The sequence below is a fragment of the Phalaenopsis equestris genome, unplaced genomic scaffold, assembly GCF_001263595.1.
Source record: "Phalaenopsis equestris unplaced genomic scaffold, ASM126359v1 Scaffold000604, whole genome shotgun sequence".
Lineage (NCBI taxonomy): Eukaryota > Viridiplantae > Streptophyta > Magnoliopsida > Asparagales > Orchidaceae > Phalaenopsis > Phalaenopsis equestris.
The window spans coordinates 160,377-167,144 of record NW_018165044.1 but is presented as its reverse complement, the minus strand read 5'-3'; the positions used below and the strand labels follow the sequence as shown (position 1 = coordinate 167,144).

General features: G+C 41.4%; 1 protein-coding gene across 2 annotated transcripts in view; it reads right to left on the bottom strand.

Moving 5' to 3' along the window:
* Nucleotides 1-804: 804 nt before the first annotated feature.
* The window catches only part of LOC110029796 (pentatricopeptide repeat-containing protein At4g02750-like), a 14,211-nt gene continuing 8,247 nt past the window's right edge, over nucleotides 805-6,768 (bottom strand). For both annotated transcript variants that reach the window (XM_020732241.1, XM_020732242.1), the window contains one exon: nucleotides 805-1,336. The gene's annotated coding sequence lies outside the window, so the exon portion shown is untranslated. The remainder of the gene's footprint in view (nucleotides 1,337-6,768) is intronic.

The following is a 6,768-nucleotide window of genomic DNA, read 5'->3' as shown; positions in this document are numbered from 1 at the left end:
AAAGTATTTCCACAAGTATTACACTTCTTTTTATAGGTCCGAAGTGAATCCCAACTATTGCAGGGCAAAATTGGACGTGGCAGTCTAGAAAACTCAAACATAGACGACTAGTTATTTTACATAATCATTACATATCTCCAACTCAACACGGAGTATGAAAGAAACTTATACATGGGTCTGAAGCCGCCTCAGGAGAGACATGCCCCAGCCAAACTAGCATCCGGAACAAAAATTCACCAATAGACCTAAACTGACCAAACCTATTGGACTCGGTCTAGGCTCGGAAGGCCCGCCACGAGCTAGCAAGCTCTTGTTGGAGAATTGATGTCATCTACTTCAACACTAAAATATCTTCTTCCAACAACACCACATAGGTTGATACGGTGTGCTCTTCCGCGCTCAATAGAAGGTTGCCAAGCAAACGATTCAACATACCAAACCAAAAAGGTTAATCGAATAAGGAGACGAACAACTCGCTAAATTAGGAGTAAACTAGATAGAGATTCGACTAATAACTATTTGGTCATAGTAACGATTATCTTGACGATTACAACAGCTGAGCGACGATAGAGAATTTCATAGGCATTATCGATATTTCACAACATTTTCCTATCTACTATAAATATAAGATAGTTTCATGTAAAGGGAAGACTTTTTTGGAAAAATGCACGAGACTATATTATTGACAGCCTCCCTCCTTTACACTCTATATTTTGGGTGTGATTCGCTCACAATTCTAGGTTTAACACTCACAAACAAGAAAAATGATATATAAGTTTACATCGAAGAGACAAATTAGCTCAATATTAAAAACAAAACAACTAATATAATCAACTTAACGTTTGGAACCAGGACTCAAATTATGCCCAAAAATTAGAAGGAAAAAAAAAAAGTTTGAAAATAAAAGTAGTACAAAATCAAAAGATGAAACCAATGGTTACCACTCAGGAGACTCCCCCGTCTCCCCCTTTGGGAGATGCCAATGGTGACACCTTTAGGTTTTTTTTATTAAATTGACGTCGATGTCGGCGCTTCCTTCCTTCAAAACCAAAGCTCATGTTTTTTTTTCTCCAATGCCATTCATTTCAATCAGAGCAAGGCTTATGCTTTATTCCCACAAATGGTGTGGTTGCCTATGTCTGATCGAGGTTAGCCAGCTTGAGCAATCAATTAACAACTGCAGCCAACGTGATGAGTCTTCGAAGAGGCAGAAGGATTTGTGGATACACCATTGTTTAAATACTCAAACTTGGATTTTTTTTGTGAGCAGCTTGCTGGTGGAATGAACTTCACGTGCAAGTCATATCTTACGCAAAGATTGTATATGACCTTATGCCTGTGACAAACATGGTCTAATTCAGCTATGATTTTTGATCAACGAAGTCATGGCGCTATGGGAAAGCTATAAAACTCTTCCATCAAATGTAAATCTACGGGTCCTTGACTGTTTATTTAGCATTTACTGTTGTCTTGACTAAAAAAGGTTATGAGAATATATTTTTTTTTTGAAAAAATGTGTAAAATCAAACTTATAGGCTGTGAGAATATATTTTTTTTTTTTGAAAAAATGTGTAAAATCAAACTTATTAAGAAAAAAAAAACACTAAATCAATAAGAATACTAAACAACTCTTTATTTTATATAAAACTGCAAATAAATTAAAAATAAAACAAACTAAAAGCAAAAACTAAAAACTAAAAAAGAATCAAATGACCCCTAAATTACCTATAGTTTTAAGATACTCAAACAAGTCAACCAAGTGCAGACGAAATACATAAGAAAAAAAACCTTTAAACCATGGAAATTTGATCAAAATGAGAATATGAAATTGAGAATGAAGTGCCTTTTCTCTAAGTAGTGACACTCATAATAAGATTGAAGTAGAGATTTTTAGCCACATATGAGGGAGTCAAAAGGGAACCACCCCCACTAAAGGTAATGTTGTCACTATGAAGCAAGCTAAATATAGCATACGAACTCATAAAGACTCTTAGAACCATTAAACTAGAGATCATTAAATATGAAAATAGATTAGCTATCTCCATTTTTTGCCTTTATGATATTTTTCAACCCACCTCAACCCAATTCAATCGTTAGAAACGTTTAAAGTTCTGCTGAGCTGAACCTTAGCATTTTGTGGGTTTGCATTAATGGAGCTTTGTTGGTTTACATTAGTGGAATGTTATAAGCAAATCAAGTTGTAAGTTTGTGTTGGCATCAATTTTTGGATGTCATAGGTGTAGAGTGTTCACCTGTGATCAACGAAATTTAGTTATCACGCCGCACACGAATTTGACTCGATTGGCCCGATCATCAGCGAAGTTTTCCGGAAGACCCCGAATCACGAAACGAACCACACTGATGCGTCTAGAACATTGACTTTAGTAAGAAATAACGTCCACTTCGCTGTGTACATTTCCGGCCTGAAATATGGGATATATATTATAATATTAATAATATCATTATTATTATAATATTATAATATTATACAAGAATAAATTAATAATATAAAAAAAGCCCCCCTCTCTCCCCTATTATCCCTCACGGTAATAATAAAAAAAAAACATTTCTCTCTCTCTTATCAACCCCATCCCTCTCCTATATATCTCACCTGTTAAAAAAAATAATAATAAAAAAAAGAAAGCATCGCAACTTTTCTCCCTGGATCGCAACCTCTCCCGCTCTCCCTTTCGGCCCGCTCTCCCTTTCGAGAAGGTTCATCCTTCTCTTACTTCCGCGAAAAAGAAGACCCCGCTAACTTCGCCGGATTTTCGCCTGATTTACGTCATCTCGCTGGCATTTACCCTGCCTTGGTGCTGTATTTTTCACCAGATTTTCTTCATCACACCGGCATTTACCTTGTCTGTGATGTATTTTTCACCGGATTTCCTTCATCTCGCCGGAATTTGTCTTGTCGGTGCTGTGTTTTTCACCAGACTAAAACGGTGAAGAAAGGCTTCAATTTTTTTGGAGTTTTCTCCCGCGCTTTCTTCGCTCCCGGTGCGCACCGCCAGCGAGCTAAGTCCTCCACTTCGTTGACGACTTGATACTTCGACGTCGCCGGGCAGCGAGCAAAGTCGTTGTTCGAGGAAGTGTGAGGGTCTTCCGCCTCGAGGGGAAGGCCTTCGCCGACGCTTCTTCCCGTCGGACTTATTCCATGCACCGGCATCCTTGTGGGTTCCCCTTTTCACCATTGTCGAGCGACCCCTGCTACGAAGGTATATGTGTCGTTTGCACTCATATGATTTTATCATTTATTTTGGGTATTTTGTGTCCCTCATTGCCTCTTTTATTGTTCTGTGCATGATCTGCAAGACAATTAGCGCACGGACTGGAGCACCGCCGGGGTTTGTCGGAAATGTGGGTTTTCCTTCAGCATAAAGAGAACGCTTCTGCAACCTTCGCGGTGGTGAGATCCCCTAAACTCCTAGCTAGCCTAGGTTTAGCGATGTCTAAGCGTGTGGGTTCGATCGCCCACACGGGGTGCGTGCACCGGCGAGGGTTGGCGCAACGATGTGTCTGTGTGATGGATCGTTGGTTTTTCTAGATCGAGCCGTTAGGTTAGGACTTCCTGTGCGTAACCAAACACCCCCCGTAGAGCCGAGTGTCTCCATTTTGTTGTGAGTATTAGCACAAATCCCGATGGGTCGGAGTCCCTCACTCATCCCGATTGGTCGGAGTCCCTCACTCTCCTTGCTTTGGGTTTCCCCAACTTTACTTGGAGAAGTTGGGAGGTCGGACTTGATAAAGTGAGAGAAGCTTTGTAGCTTTCTCGCTTTGCAAAGTCTGGAGGAGTTCACAAAATAAAAAAAAGCTTTATAGCTAGCCCATTTCGTGACGTCGTGGAAAATTTTCCCCTCGGAAATCCAGGGAGAAACTCCTCACATTTCCTCACCAAAGTAAGAGGCGGCGGTGGCGCCTATCAATGTCGCATATCAAAAGGTCTAAACATTAGGTTTCCTTGGTGATGTCGTTAGTACGAGCGTGACTCGCTATCATATGTGGTCATATGCATCTCATTATTTGCATGTGCATGTCTTGCATGTTACATATTGTATGTCATATATCGCATTTGCACTTGCACTTGCACTTCGCACCTTGCATTTGCACTTGCACCTGCACCACATGTGTCTTAATCGGTCCTCCCGGACCAGTCGTTACCATCTGTGTCTCGATCGGTTATCTCGAACCCGTCACATCACTTGTGTTTCAGTCAGCTACCCAAGCCCGGTTAGCACGACACTTTAGTTTGACCGGATGCTCCATCCCAATCGACCTATCGCTTGCTCCTTTGCATGTTGTGCATGTGCATGTATATGTTTGTTTGCATGATCGATATTGTCTACTTGAGTTGCATTCTTTCGGGTCACTGTCTTACCCGTATACCCTCTTTTCGGGCCTCTGCCGCTATGACATGCCTACCACTGGGTCACTGTCTTACCGGTATACTCTCTTTTCGGACCCCTGCCGCTACGGCATGCCTACTCTTTACAGATCACTGCCTTATCGGCATATCTCTTTGGGTTGTTGCCACCACGACATACCCATCTTCTTGGGGCCACTACCACTACGGTATGCCCACCTTTGTTTTTATTGTCTTATCAGCATATCTTTTGGGGTCGCCGCCACCACGGCATCGCCATCTTTCTGGGGCCCCTGCCATCACGGCATGCCTACTCTTTACAGGTCACTGCCTTATCAGCATACCTCTTGGGCACACTGCCACCACGGCATGCCCATCTTCTTAGGGTCATTGCCACTACAGTATGCTCACCTTTGTTTGAATCCCTACCCCATGGTGTAATCATCACTTGTGTTTTGATTAATCATATGCATTTGCATGTTTGCATGGACAGCGAGTCAAACCCGTTAGGAGAGTGACTCTCGTGTTGGTCGCGATGCCCTAACGAGCATTGTTTGTTGGGTCAATCCCAATGAGCAATAGGAGTTAAGTCATCGGGACTGACATGAGTATGATTATGCTAAGAATCCAATGAATCTAACTAGTGTCATCCCTTTTGTCACACTCTTTAGATTTTTTTGATCCTTAGGATGGGGCCAGTAAAGTGACCCCGTCAAAGTCATGTCATACCTAGACTTACCCCTCACTTAGATACTAGGTTAACCCACCTTTCGTTAGATTGTGTGCTAGGTTAGGACTTAGGGTGCTAGGTAGTCTTTTTGATACTTGGTTATTGTTCTCGGTTGGATTGGTTGCCCTAGACAGGTATCTTTCTTTTGCATTATGCTTGTGGTGTGTCTGTATGTTGCATATGTATGGTAGTGTGTTAGGGCGTTCTTCTGCAAGGAGTCATGCCTATTTATGTGCACACACATAGGTACCGTTATGGCGGGGAGCAAGTAATGATTTCTGACCCTTTTTTTTGCAGGTGTTATTAGCTCCCCCCACTTTTAAGGCATGGCTCATGACATGTTATGTGCATGTGAGTTTTCCCGCTGACACTTGTTTCTATGCATGATTGAGTCTTTTTCTTTTCTCTATGTATTTTTAGACACACTTGTGGTGTGTCTGTATGTTGCATATGTATGGTAGTGTGTTAGGGCGTTCTTCTGCAAGGAGTCATGCCTATTTATGTGCACACACATAGGTACCGTTATGGCGGGGAGCAAGTAATGATTTCTGACCCTTTTTTTTGCAGGTGTTATTAGCTCCCCCCACTTTTAAGGCATGGCTCATGACATGTTATGTGCATGTGAGTTTTCCCGCTGACACTTGTTTCTATGCATGATTGAGTCTTTTTCTTTTCTCTATGTATTTTTAGAGTCTAGGAGAGTCCTGTAGTAGAAATAAGGTACAGGCACGGGTTTCGAGACGTTAGCACGGGAACCACGTGGAGGGGACTAGGAGCAAATGCTCGTGCCCCGTATCTTAATTCTGCATTTTATATTGATGTATAGAATTAGGACCGGGAATGTATATGCGGAGTACGACCGCCTTTTTCTTTTCTGGAATATGTTGCCGACCCAGCGACACTGACCTGTTTATTATTTTGGTTTGACCTGTTTTGTTTTTTTTGTATCATGTTGCATGTCTGCACTTGCATGTGCTTTCTTTGTTTTCTTTCTGTGTTTTATCTAGGATTTCACGATACAACATAGGCTCATTAAGTGCTCTAAAATTGTAATTTTTCTACAAAATCCTAAATAAAATATTCAAGATAATTAAAATCTAGGATTAAAATATTCAGGATTTAAAAATTACCAGGATTTAAAAATTTTCAGGATTTAAAAATTACAACATTTACTTTCTTGCATATATTAATAGGGCATCCACAATACATAGGACTGTTCTAGATAACTGCATTCATATTTGCATGTCCCGAGGAGGAGTACCCGTACTTTTCCAACTTGACTGGCCCAGCATGTCTTATTATAAGTGGTGTCTAGTGCGCCTAGGGTGTTAGAAGGCTCCCCGTCCCAGACGGGATATATGTCCTTTTGTATAGAGCGTTTTTAGCTTTGTAGTTAAACCTCCACATAAACCTCCACTTCTCTTTCTTTCATGAGGCATCCTTGTTATTTCGGCAGGTATAAGTCCCACCTTTTGGAGCTCTAGCTTGTAGTCATATGATAGAGTTTCCTTCCTTTGACCTTAGGGCTACCGAGATTCCCATGGATGATGCAATTCACGGATTGCTGACCGGGAATTTCAAGACGTATTGGGTCGACTACCTTCACGACCAAGTAGACTTAGGGTCCTAGTAGATGTGTATGACGGGTTTGTGGTACCCCGACTCGGTTACTTCT